This window comes from Rhipicephalus microplus, unplaced genomic scaffold (assembly GCF_043290135.1).
Source record: "Rhipicephalus microplus isolate Deutch F79 unplaced genomic scaffold, USDA_Rmic scaffold_12, whole genome shotgun sequence".
In the NCBI taxonomy this organism is placed as follows: domain Eukaryota; kingdom Metazoa; phylum Arthropoda; class Arachnida; order Ixodida; family Ixodidae; genus Rhipicephalus; species Rhipicephalus microplus.
Window position 1 is genome coordinate 42850500 of NW_027464585.1, and position 14253 is coordinate 42864752.

General features: G+C 44.8%; 1 protein-coding gene across 4 annotated transcripts in view; it reads right to left on the reverse strand.

Moving 5' to 3' along the window:
- The window catches only part of LOC119168181 (uncharacterized), a 411631-nt gene that overhangs the window by 237660 nt on the left and 159718 nt on the right, over positions 1 to 14253 (reverse strand). The window lies entirely within an intron of this gene.

The following is a 14253-nucleotide window of genomic DNA, read 5'->3' on the forward strand; positions in this document are numbered from 1 at the left end:
CCAGTCAACTTGGTCCTGTGCTTGCTGCAGCTAATTTATACCTGCAAACTTAATCTCATCTGCCCACCTTACCTTCTGTCTCCCATCATCATCATCAGCCTGATTACGTTCACTGCAGGACAAAAGCCTCTCCCATGTTCCGCCAGTTAACTAGGTTCTGTGCTTGCTGCTGCCAATTTATTCCCGCAAACTTAATCTAATCTGCTCACCTAACCCTCTGCCTCACCCTAACCTGCTTGCCTTCTATAGGAATCCAGTTAGTTAACCTTAATGACTAGCAGATATCCTGTCTACATGCTACATGTCCGGCCCATGTCCATTTCCTTTTCTTGATTTCAACTACAATATCCTTAAACCCTGTTTGTTCCCTAATCCTCTCTGCTCTCTTCTTCTCTCTTAAGATTACACCTACCACTTTTATATCCATTTCTCGCTGCGTCGTCCTCGATTTAAGCTGAACCTTCTTAGTAAGCCTCCAGGTTTCTGCTTCATAGCTAAGTACCGGCAAGATGCAGCTGTTATATACCTTCCTCTTGAGGGATAGTGGCAATCTACCTGTCATGATTTCAGAGTGCTTGCCAAATGTGCTCCACCCCATTCTTATTCTTCTAGTTACTTCAATCTCGTGGTTTGGCTCCGCGGTTATTACCTGCCCCAAGTAGACATAGTCTTTTACAACTTGAAGTGCACTATTTCCTATCTCAAAGTGCCGCTCTCTTCTGAGGTTTTTGTACATTACTACTATCGTTCTCTGCGGATTAATTTTGAGACCCACCTTTCTGCTCTCCTTGTCTAACTTCGTAATCATGAGTTGCAATTCGTGCCCTGAGTTACTCAGCAATGCAATGTCATCGGCAAAGCGCAGGTTACTAAGGTACTCTCCATTAACTCTTTTCCCCAACTGTTCCCATTCTAGGCCTCTGAAAACCTCCTGTGAGCCTGCAGTGAATAGCATTGGGGAGATTGTATCCCCCTGCCTTACACCCTTTTTAATTGGTATTCTGTTGCTTCCCTTATGAAGAAATATGGTAGCAGTTGATCCCCTGTAGATTTCTTCCAGGATTTTTATATATACTTCATCAACGCCCTGATTCCACAGTGTCTGCACGACTGCTGATATTTCTACTGAATCGAACGCCTTCTCGTAATCTATGAAGGCCATGTATAGTGGTTGGCTATATTCTGAGCATTTCTCTATTACCTGATTGATAGCTACCAAGTATAGGCTTCACTAAATGAAGCTTGTTACTCGTGCACAAGTCACACTGTTGCTGCGATTTCGCTAATAGAGCTAGACAAATTGCACGCAGGCTATCCATATGGAGAATGTTTACCTTTGATATTGTTTCATGAGCTGCCATCGAAGCATATTTATCTGCTTTTTCATTTCCAGGTATCCCAACATGGCTTGGGACCCAGCAGAACCGGATCGCAACTGCTTGCCAATTTAAAGATACGTGTTTAACATGTCAAAGACTAATGGCTCACATTCAGATTTTACATTTAGAGCTTTTAGCGTGCCTAATGAGTCATTATATGTAATTGCTTTCCTGTATCTGCCAGCAATGATTTCCAGAACAGCTTCATACAAGGCATAACCTTCAGCTAAAAAAGTAGAAAAACAATGAGGCACTCTCACAGTAAGGAGATGCTGCGGTCGCCAAGGTGAGCGGATGCATCCACTTCGGCTCCGTCTTTTGCGAATGTTTCTGCAGCAATTTCGTCACTGTGTGGTGCATATTTGAGATCATCCTATCTGTAAAGAGGACAGGATTCGGCAAACATCGAACTTCTAGGTGGGCCGTTGCTTTTTCTGGACATTATCTCAACTTTTGTGCTGCCGTCGCGTTGGCAAAGCGCTAGGCACATCTGGCCGTTCTACGTGGTGGGACGCACACGTCCGGCATGGCAGCTATGCAATTAGAAGGGGAAGTGCTGTCGACAGAGGAATTTACTGAAGATCTAGGATGGTGGATGGCGTCCAATTGAAAATCAAGACTTCCGACAAGGCATGCACCAGGTGATGACGGTTCACAGGGCGAGCTGGCTGAATGACAGGGCACAGATGGACAACGCAGAGGCTTCGCAATTAAGCAACGCATTCTGAAGGCATCGCGAATGCCACCGATGCCGGAAGAGCACATCAAGATAGTAATTCGCCCACGGGGTGGATTGAATGTGGAGAAAGTCGGTTCTACAACTGTGGGCAAGACTATCGTCGAGGCAGCAGGCCTCACTACAGAGCAGAATTAAGAAGACGTTATTTGCCCCAACTTCAGACAAAATATATTGGTGGCTAGTACACTAGAAAGAAGCAACGCCGAATGCTATGTCAGAATCAGGCCAGTAAGAGTGGCGAACAAGGATTTTGAAGTTAGTGCATACGAGACTGCCCCACACTCTACGTGTAAAGGGGTCATTCACCATGTGGACATTATGAATGGACCTGCTGCACTTGAGCGGAACATGGTAAATGAACGCAATTTACTGGCTCTGGCTGTCAAAAGAATCAAGAATACCGGCTCTGTATTCATTGTGTTCTAAAGTGCCCAAGTTTGTAAGGTATGGACCAACTTTGGTCCATTGTTACTTGTACCACAAACAAGTCGATATATGCTATGTGTGTGGGAAGCTTGGACACCGAGCGGATGTCTGTCCTGCGCTTGATTGCCTTGAATGCCGGGGATGCGGTGCGCGGAATCCTGCAGAGAACCATAACTGTGAGCCTTGTTGCAAGCTTTGAGGAAGTCGACACCTGACGGCAGATAAAAAATGCAGAGAATGGCACCAGGTTCCTTATGTCGTGCGTGTTTGCCGACAGGAGCGAGCCAGGGCGAAACTAGCAGCGAAACAAAAAAGCAGGCGAGGCGGCGCTGCGAGCAAGCGTCTCTAAGCGCTCTGGGAGACACTTGCGCTCTCAAAGCTGCTCGAAGTCTGGATGACAGTCATCGTATGGGAGTCTAGCCTCAAGGAAACACTCTGAATCTATTGGTGGAGGCGGTAGTGCAGTTGGAAGGCAGACTGCCTGGGCTACAAGGTCAAGGAAGGACCCATTACTGGCTGAACACGTGAGCAGAGCCAAAAGCATGTGGGTTGTAATCGGAATAAGAACAGGATTGCACAATTGGAGAAAGGAAACCGTAGCTTAAAAACAGCCATTGAAGGGCTTGTAAAAGTGATAGCTGAACTTAAGAGAAGTTTACAGTCCGGTAACAGCAATAGTCAGGGTAGCAAACCTGATAGCCCGGATGAGGTACCAAGGTCCGTGGAGGCTCCTTAAGAGAACGTGGCTGACGAGAAGACACCGGCTCCGAAAAAGAGGGCACTTTCGATTGCGGGGCCCAAGCTAAGGTTGGTTCTGAGCTTAAAAAAATGATGGCGACATTGCAGGAAAGTATGAATCAGGTAATTATTAGATTGGAGCAGATAGAAGAAAGAGAAGATATCTAGGATCAGAGACTAAGTAAAATTGAAGTATATCTTAACGACACTGTGGTTCCTGTATTGGAACGGGAGTGCTCTCAGCCGCTGGCCCAGCAGGACAAGTTCCCTAGTGGAATTAAACTCAACGTGAGTAAACGAAATTTACATATAGGCAAGATGGCGGCTTTATTAAATAGTTCATTGAGTATTTGGCAGTGGAATTGTAGGGGGTTCAATTATAAGAAGGCGTCCCTGCAGCAGTTTATTAGAACGGGCAATTTAAAACCTCAGGTCATCATGTTGCAAGAAACTCCGACGTCTAGCGTAACCCTAACCGGTTTCAAAGCGGAGGTTAAAGATAATGAGAAGGGCAGAGGGCTTGTAACACTCGTCAGTAGAAGGTTAGCGTATGTTAGGCATGATCCTCACATGCTGGATTGCAGGATTGAATACATTACGGTCGACGTGATTTTAGATCGGCAAGAAGCAAGTCAGAGGAGCGTTTACCTGCTTAACTTGTACAGCATCGCCAGCGACACGAAACAGAGTTTCAAAGCTCTCTCGAAGAAGGCAGCCAATCTCGCTAAAGATGCACCGTTGCAGATTGGAAGAGACTTTAATGCACCCTATCATGTGTGGAAGTATGTCTATAGGACAGCCAAAGGCGGGAGACTATGGCAACAAGCCCTAGACTTGAATTTATCTTTCATTACAGACCCTTCGTATCTCACTCATGGCGGCACGTCGCCATTTAGAGATTAGACACCAAATCTTACTTTTGTTCGTGGGGTGGTGGATTCGTCCTGGTCAAATTCTAATATAGATTTCGTCAGCGATCTTATACTTATGATTACTTTAGAGGTGGCTCCTAAAAAAGAGCGAACATTTAAACTTGTTGACTGAGATGCATTTAGGAAACGGAGAGAACAAAGAAACGAAGGTCAGGGGAGTGAGTTGACCTTGGAACAGTGAACTAGTCAGCTCAAGAGTGACGTTGAGGCAACCACTAAAGAACTTAAAACAGATACAAACACAAATCAAATGGATAGTCGTCTGGCACACTTGGTGGAAGCGAAGCAGTCACTGTTGGAGAGATGGAAAAGGGTCAGCGGTTGAACACAAGGCTTAAAAAGCGTGCATCGATAGTCAATAAAAAAATTAAAGACCACTGTCGGTTATTGTGCCAGCAGCAATGAAATGAGGTATGCAATTCTGTGGATGATGGTATTAAATGTGGGGGGGGGGGGGGGGGGGGCACCTGTAATTAACTCAGACATTTGTTGGATGATACCAACTCTAAGTCTAATCAGAGGAAGGTGATAGATAAGCTGGTCCATGAGGTGTGCCAAAACTCATCAGAGTAACAGGTGCTGAAGAATTTGGCTAAGGTGCTGAAGAATTTGACCTTCCACTGCAAACCTGCCAGGCTACATCTGTCGTTATTTTGGAATATAGTGGGGATGAGAATATATTTATGGATAAGGAATTTACTGAAAGTGATATAAGAATGTCATTGCAGGACCTTAGTAGTCGATCGGCATTAGGGAGCGATGGCATTTCTAATAAAATGTTAAGAAATTTAGACGAGGGATCTATTGAGTTCCTTACACGGGAGATAAATAGCCATAGGAAGGAAGGATCTTTCCCAGAAGAGTAGAAACTTGCGACTATCGTTCTCATACCGAAACCCGACAAGATCTCAGACCAATTTTGCTAACATCGTGTTTGGGGAAAGTCACTGAGCATTTCCTTTTATATATTGATTTGATTGATATGTGGGGTTTAACGTCCCAAAACCATGTCCTTTTAAATAGGCTAACACGTTATGTTGAGGACAATTGGGTGTTTTCACACTCGATGATAGGTTTTCGTCCCGGCCTCTCAACTCAAGATGTTATGCTCAGGATTAAGCATCACCTACTTCATCGGCAGGCAAGGGACGCTAAGGTACTACTTGGACTTGATGTGGATAAATCTTTCGACGATCTCCGACACTCCTTCATTCTACAGGCGCCGTCAGACTTGAATCTGGGGCAACGGCTTTTTCTCTTTGTCAAAGCTTTCCTTGAAGATAAAAGCACATGTCTCAGGTTGGGGGAGATCAAGTCCACTGTCTTCAAATTGGGAAGGATTCGTGCTCTCGCCAATGTTCTTCAATCTGGCGATGTCAAAGCTAGCTAACGTACCGGACACTGTCAAGGTATAGGCTATACTATCTTTGCGGACGACGTCACGATATGAAGAGTTGGTGGTAGTGACGGAGAGCTTGAGGCTAGGCTGCAGGAGGTGGTAACGCTTACGAAAAACTGTGTGGCTCGTATGGGGCTCAAGCGCTGCTTTAAAATGTCGGAGTTTTTAATCTTCAAATCCAAGAAGTTATGTCGTAGGTCGAAGAATTGGGTACCGGAAGTTGAGACTTGCATCACAGTTCCAACCAGCATTGGGCCATCGGTACCAAAAGTCGATGCTATTCGGGTCCTTGGTTTTGTAATTGAAGCAAATGGATCGAATAATATAACTATTCGGCGAATCACCAAGAAGACACATGAGGCCATAAGCCTTATCCGAAGGATCTCTAACAGGCATAGAGGATTAGGAAAAGAAGGTGCGATGCCCTTGGTTCACGCATTTATTTTGTGCCATTTTTCATACGTAGCTGCTATGCTAAATTGGAAAAAAGAGGAGAAAGACAAATTGGAAGCTTTATTTAGAAAAGCCATCAGGGTGGCACTTGGTTTGCCTGTGAGTACGTCAAATGATATGTTGTCGGGGCTGGGTTTGCATAATACTCTTGATGAAATTGCCGAGGCTCAGCGTATAGCACAGAGATAGCGGTTGCTGGGTACGCCAGCTGGTAGGTATATCCTACAGTCAATCGAATAATCGGTGGCGACTCGTGATGGTGCGCGCCTATACGAGTTAACAGTGAGCATCAGGGCCAATTTCATGGTTCGTCCATTTCTGCGAAATGTGCACTCTGTGTTTACTGTAGAGAGGCGAATGGCGAGAGCTAGGGCTTTGTTGCGCGAGGCAAAGGATCAGTAGGAAGAGCCTGCATTTGTTGAGGCAGCATGGATTAACGGGAAAGATGCCTAACTGGTGGTGGTGGTAGATAGAAAAGGGACTGTTCGAAATGCCGCTTCCGTTTATAGGAAATATCCGGGGGTCACTGACCAGGTGGCTATTGCGCTAGCATTCATTGATTCAGAAAGAGTATTAGTATTTAGTGACTCTTGCTCTGAAATTAAAGCCTTCTTGATTGGAGTGAACCGGCTTACAGACTGCTGCAGGGTAAGGACATCGCTCCGCATACCATTACTTAATTTCTGGTGCACATGAGGTCAGTGGAGGGAGCCCCATGTAACCTTAACGAGGTGGCGCACAGGGAGGCACGAGGATTAGTGTACCACGCAATCCCTGAGGCGACTGAATCTCCCGCTCCGCAGTTTAGGGACCAGCTGCTAACGTACAACGATATAACCAACCATTATTACTTAGAGCCACATTCTGGACTTAACAGGCCATAGGCGGTTACATTAAGACTTCTGCAGACGCGGACGTACCCCAACCCGAAAGTCATGAATAAAATTAACCCAGGCTGCAAAGTTTCGATTTATTGTAGTAAGTGTGGAGCTTGCTCAATTTCGAACACATGCTCTGGCGCTGCTCGGCAATGGCTGGTCCATCTTCTCACGGTGAACAGTGGTGGCAGCGAATGCTGCACAGTGACACGCTGGCGGACCAACTCAGGGCTGTCCAGAGGGCCCTCGTGGCGGCAGAGCTAGGGGCTTCGCCTTTCTGTCCCGACGTGGGAGCAGCCAGCATCAGTTCTAGACTGATCCTCAGAACTTCAATAAAGTTCTCCATACCATACTCCCACAGTAAATGTCTCTTCCGTTGTTACAATCCCAATACCCACATGGTTTCCTGTTTTGAAGCCATCTGTGTAAAATTCCTAGTGATCCTTATATTTATATTGAAGTTTACGCAACTCTTGCATTATGTGTTCTGGTGGGGTGTCTTTTTTGTTGAAACGGCTTAGCGACAAATCACAAAGGTGCGACAGGTCTTGGTAGTTTATGGTGACATGAAATGTTTCTTCAGGGATGGTGTACCTGTGGCAGTGATCCTCAAAGCGTAATAGTAGTGGTTTGATAAAGTTCGGTTCGTAAGCGTGTAAGCTTACAGACCGAAATGTAGTGTAAGCGTGAGTTACACTTTGTAGTGATGTCGTATCAGATGCGTTCAGGTGATGACCTTATTCTTAAAATGTATGACAGGTTTCCTAATGCTCCTCGATGACACAAAAAAGGTTCCTTGCATTCCACGAAGAGGCTCTGCACAGGTGATGTCCTGTAAGCGTCATTTGACAAACATAGACCAAGCTGGTGTACACGTTCAAGACGGTGGATATATGAATCTCGTGCTGAGCCTTATACAATGCAACCATAATCCAAAATGCCCCGCACCACAGAACAGTAAATACGTAGCAGGCATAGTCGATCTGAACCCCAGTGTTTGTGGGATAAAATCTTCAAGAGGATGAGTGATCCGTTTGCCTTTGTTTTAAGAGTGTTTATGCGTGAGATAAAGTTCAGTTTCGGTCTAATGTGATCGCAAGAAATTTATATTCCTGCTTTACAGGCATTTCGATGTTTTTGTCAGAAGAACTGGGTTAGGAAAAAGTCCTCTTTTTTGCGCAAATAGAACAGCAGTAGCTTTTCCAGAGAAAAAGCGAAAACCATTTTGGTCAGCCCATTTTGTAAGCTTATCGATTGTCACTCGAAGCTGCCTCTCACAGGATGATAGGCTGGATGCACGACAGGCAATTTGAAGATCATTGATGTAGACGGAGTGCATGATAGTGGGTGGTATGACCTTATCGATGGAGTTCATTTTGACTGTGAAGAGAGTGGTGCTGAAGAAGCGACCCTGCGGTACACCATTTTCTTGAACAAATATTCATGAGAGCATGGTTCCCAAACGTACATGAAATGTTCTATTTCAAACAAAATCACACAAGAAGTTTAACATTCTTCTGCGGATGCCCAAGTCAGCAAGATCTCTGAGAATCTCATCTTGCCAAGTGGTATCATATGCTTTTTCTAAGTAAAAAAAGACCATGAGACAGTGTTGTTTGTGTAGAAAAGCACCTCGTATTTCTTGTTCCAATCTGACAAGGTGGTCCGTGGTGGAACAGCTCATTTTGTATCCACAATGATGCTAGTCTATAAGGTGTCTGGATTCTAGGATGAAAGTAAGTCTTATGATTTTGATACACTCATATGCTTTCCCGAGACAACTTGTTAACGCAATGGGCTTGTAACTACTTGAGTTGGAGGCTTACCGAATTCAAGGAGGTATAACTATTGCATTTTTCAATTTTTAGGCATTGTGCCAGAGTCTCATAATTTGTTAAAGAAATATAGTAGTGCTTCCACCGATGGTCGAGATAGGCACGCTAGCATTGTGTAGTGTATACGGTGACTGCCTCATGCTATTTTTTTTTTTTTGCTTGCGGAAAGTACTCTGTTTCATTCCTGTAGGGTGATTGGATGATCGTAGTATTCAGATGCGGCATTTGCCGAGCAGATTCGTTGTATAAGAGGAACGCGTTCTTGTAGTTCACCAAGCTTGAAACATTATAAAAGTGGTCACCTAAAAGGTTAGACTGGTTTGTAAATATGCTTTGACGCCATTTTTATTGACATGCAATGCAATGCAACTGGCTACTACAATTACAACGACACAGGACATACGACCCACGGCGTAAGGGGCTTCACTCCTAAAGAAACTACGGACCATCTTCCTGAAGGGAACCCTGACGGATGCGACGTAGCAGAGGTGCGCACGGCATTGGCCTAGTTGAAACGGGCGTCGACGCGGGGGCTGGAAGAATGCTTTGAAGGGAAACTTGGTGCAGCGTTTACTCGAGTAAACTTTTGTTTGAAACGCAAAGACACAGAAGAAGGGACGCATTGAAGACGCCTGCACTCGGCTTCCTTCGCTCCCGTCTCGGTGTAACCAGCGCGCCATCTGTATTCTCGAACCTGATCGGTGTTCTTGACTCGCACCTCGTCAGTGTTGCTGGTCTTCCACTGCCTATGCTTGCCTTCGGCTTCCCTGGTTCGCCCCTCAACAATGTTGACTCCAAACAACAGTCGACAATTTATGCTCTTCCTCAGAGGGCAAAAACGTCCTCGTCTGCTTGGCAGCATCACGAAAATGTTTGCAGAACACTGTTGGCAGGATTACCCTTCAAATGTTCTTATGCGGACGTGTTTTGTACGGCAACCGGCACGGCTGTTTATGAATACAAAGTACAGCATTTGTGAAATTAACACCATCTGACTGCAGATTTATTATAAAAAATACATCTAGTGACACACCGCAAAATCATGAGCGCCGATCACAAATGTTTTACCTTATTCCAAATGAATACATATGATTTGGGTACGTAATGCTTAGTCATTCCAGTTGTTTAAAACACACTAGTTCGGGGGACAATAACCCTCGCAACGTTAAAGCTTGTCGATACGTAAATTTCTCGGATTTCTTACCTCTGGAAATACTGTGACTCACACGGTTCGGGAAAAAAAAGTGGCCCTCTAGTGGCTGCCCCTAGCGAAAATTCCGATAGAGGTCTGAATCAGTCTGATACAGTTTCCTATAAGTTGTACCAGTCTAGTACCAGACTGATACAAAGTCTTACCAGTTCTTATAGACATCCATATCAGTCTGATACATTTTCTTACCAGGGCTACCAGTCTCATATCAGACTGATACACAGTCTTACCAGTGCTACGAGCTTTTGAATAAGTATGATTTGTCATTTATATGGCATATATTAGTTTATAAGTTTTTAGTCTTTTGTTCATTTATCAGATCTTCATAAGATGCATTACTGTCATTTTAACAGTAGTTATTTTTTTTTGAACACATAGCCCACATATATGTGATTGGTCTCTTCTGCACGTATATTAGTGTATCAGTGTTTTCTATTGAACACTTGACGACCATTTTGTGAAATATTATGATGACTCAAATAGTGCAACTGGCAGCTTTTGGATGCGTAGAATAAAATGTACAATGTTTCATTGTGGTGCATATTTGACAAACTGAGCTTTAAATATGCAAAGCAGCTTTCAGCCTAGATGAACGCTTTATTCTGTGTACAAATAGGGTTGCAGGTGCCAGAGAGCAACACAGTTAATGCTGACAATGATAGAAGATATCTAAAAATTTCATGATACTAGTATCCAGAATTTATCAGATGACAGTATAAGCATAACTTGAAACACTACAAACAAAACTTTTCATCACGGAGCAATATTAACATAATTTCTAAATTTTAAGTTATAGGGCCAGTAAATATTCCAAGGGAGATAACTTAATAATCAGTCCACTACTGTGAAATGAGCATGCTGATACAATAATTTTTCGAAACGGCTGGATTCGAAAGCCTCGGGTAGTGCTGCAGTTTCTCCCTTTCACAACACAAGCCAACCCCAGCTGTCTCTCCCACATAGTGCTTGACCTTTAATGACGAGCCACTACATTAGTGTCATAATCCATACTGGATGAGATCCTTTAAAGAAACAATGAAATGCTACTTGGAGTAATCATTAATTGACCTCATCATCAAAACTTAATGCCTCGCAAATCCACTGCTAGAAATATTTCAAAGCAAGTTGAGGGGTTTATTGCGCACTTCAACCGCTTTCTTTTTTTTTCTCGTCGGTCCCAACAAGCTGCTCCGAAAACTACAGGGAAGAATGGCAGTAAAAAAGTGCCATATGTAAGCACACATTATGAGCTAGAGCATCCTTGAAGAAACACAGTAGCTTTTTCGTGTTGCCATTCCCATGTGCGAGTGTGACTATGCAATGTTAGAAGATTTTGGACAGCAGTGCCAGCATGTGGCAGCACACTGTGGCAAGAAGCACATTCGATTAAAACGCTGCTCTTGATTTATTTTGGCTGTAGGCCAATAGCATGCTTTCAGTTGTTTTACACCACATACAGGCATCCAAAAATTCGAAGTGAGCACAGTCATATATATGAAAAAAGTCACTTGCAGCTGCAAGATTTGGCTGATATGTTGATAGCAGCATCTGTTATTCACAGGTGTGTCTTTTCACAAAGCCCAAGCGGTGGCACAGACCTGTTTAATACTTGTCTGTAATCTTCACAAGATTGATAAATCAAAAAGCATGTATTAATTAAGGCTAAAGAATTTGTCTGCAAAAACACACACACACACACACACAAGAAACTGTCTACTATGAGAAAAGTTCAGTTGTGAAGAGAACAACAATAGAAAAGATCAAGCCAACATTTAGTTGTCCTACCTTGCTAAACTCATATTAGACTGGCTATATATGTCACAAGTTTTAAACAAGTTTAATACATCAGCAACATAAACACAACCAACTTTCATGTGCAAACACACTGTCCACATCCTTCGGCAGAAGCACAACTTTTTTCTCTGTTTCTGAGCAAATACCAATGTGAGAAGTGTTCTTGAATAGTTTTGATGTAAGGCTCACACACACAAAGCCTGGCAGTTTATTGACATGCACCAGTGTAAAATACGTGCCATTGTTGCATTTAAAAAGTGCCGCTCATGCTAACATTGTCGCGAGTCGCATCGGCAGTCCGATCGGAATCGCTGAGCGAGTTTTTTTCGAAGTCTTAAGTGTCGTCGGGATCAGGATTTTCATTGCTGTCACCATGCACATCACTCAGACTTCGCGTGTCGAACGTCGCTACTCCAGAACAGCTAAAGACTGGGGAATGCTCTTCCTGAGTATAGATGGTTGGCCGACTGCGCCTCCACCGCTCCTTGTCCGAGGTACTACATATTGCGATCTAGCCTCCAAATAGCAGTTTTTTTTCTTTTTGATCGAGACTGGGGTTGAGTTGAATCCAATCTCTCGTCGAACTTGACACAAATTTCAAATAGCGCACTTGATGGTGTCAACCCAAAATGGGGCTGCGGGACTGATAGTAAGTGAACGGGTAAAGATCGATTACATCAACCAAGGCTTCCCTAGCAAAAATTCTGAGAGAAAAACTGATAGGCTATCAGGTTATTGATAGTTGTATCAGTCTATAGGTGTATCAGTCTATGAGTGTATCAGTCTACCTATCAGTGTCTATGAATGTAGCAGTCTATGAGTGTATCTGTTACAATGTTGATTCAAATGCAGCACCCCCCGCGGCGCTGATAGTTGTGTTGAGCTGTGCAAGCCTGGCACAGTAGCGGGGTGGCCGTTTTGGGAAATAATAAAACACAGTTCGTTCTGGGCTGAGGGTTTAGGATGTTCTTGTGTTCTTCGAGGGCCTGATGGCCTACTGTTCACGGTTGTCACTACCGCCTGGCCATCAGTTAATCTACACAGGTAACAACTGGCGACGAGGATGAAAGGAAGTTTTATGTAAGTCTTTGTTCCCGCTTTGTTCATCAGCTGCTGCGGGCAGAAAACGTGTGCTTTGCTCCGCAATTTGGTCAAGCCTGCCAAGCCCAGTGACAAGAATCTGGACGAGATCCTTCAAGTACTTGGAAGCCATTATTGTCCGAAGCCCTCTGCCGTCGTGCAGCGTTTTCGTTTCAACTCGCGCGTTCGCGCGGAAGGGGAATCGGCCAGCAATTTTATCGCAGCACTAAAAAGCCTGTCCGAGCACTGCAGCTTCGGGGCTGAACTCGAAAACATGCTCCGCGATCGCGTCGTGTGTGGCATAAACAACGTGGATGTCCAAACAAGACTTCTGGAAAAACCGAACCTCACCTGCTGCGCAGACCGCCCTGGCAATAGAAGCAGCAAAAAGGGACGCAAGTGAGATGGCGCAAGCGAACACAAGCAGCGCTTTCTCGACTCACCGTGTCTCGTCAGGTTCTGGGGGCGTCACCTGCTACCGTTGTGGGGACGGACATCTTGCATCGAAATGCAAGCATGTGAGGACAATCTGCAATTACTGCCACAAACGAGGTCATTTGGCGAAGGTGTGCAATTTGCGATGAAGGGACAGCCAAGCCCAAAGCAACAGCCCCACCAAGACACGTTCATTCTCGGCTTGCAGTTCACCGTCGTCGAGTAACCGTCATAGCGTTAATATGGTACACAAGCAGGACGCCGCTACCACTTCATTTTGCGAAGTTTTTGACATGTGGCAAGTCGACTACGCCACGCCGCCTCCGCCTTTCACCGTGACTGTCGACGTTTGCGGCAAGCTGCTCCGCGTGGAAGTGGACAAGAGGGCAAGTGTCTCTGTCATGGCCAAGTCGCGTCTTCTTCAGCTTTTGCCTTCGGTTCCTGTGCAGCCGTCACAAGTGCTTCTGCGAAAATATTCAAGGGAACTAAAAAAGGTTCAGGGCAAAGCTGACGTCAGTGTGAAGTTTCATGGCAGAGAGGCCGACCTACCTATTTTTCTGACCGGAGACGGATCCCCCACTCTTCTTGGACGCAACTGGATGCGTGAGCTGGGCATTGGCGTCTACGATGTTGAAGTGAACATCCACGCACTTTCCGACGTCAAACACCTAGTCCAAGACTACGCCGAAGTGTTTGAAGAAGGCCTGGGTACATTCAAGGGTGCTAAAGCTTCTCTACATGTTCCTTCAGATGCTTCGCCTCGGTTCTTCAAGCCACGTCCACTGCCGTACGCCTTGACAGATGGAGTAACTCAAGAAGTTTTTTTATAGGAAGAGATCCCATTCTTGTTCCAGTCAAGACAGCAAAGTGGGCTGCACCTATTGTTCCTGTGACCAAAATGAATGGACGCGTCAGAATCTGTGGAGACTTTGATGTCACCATGAACCCAGTGGCA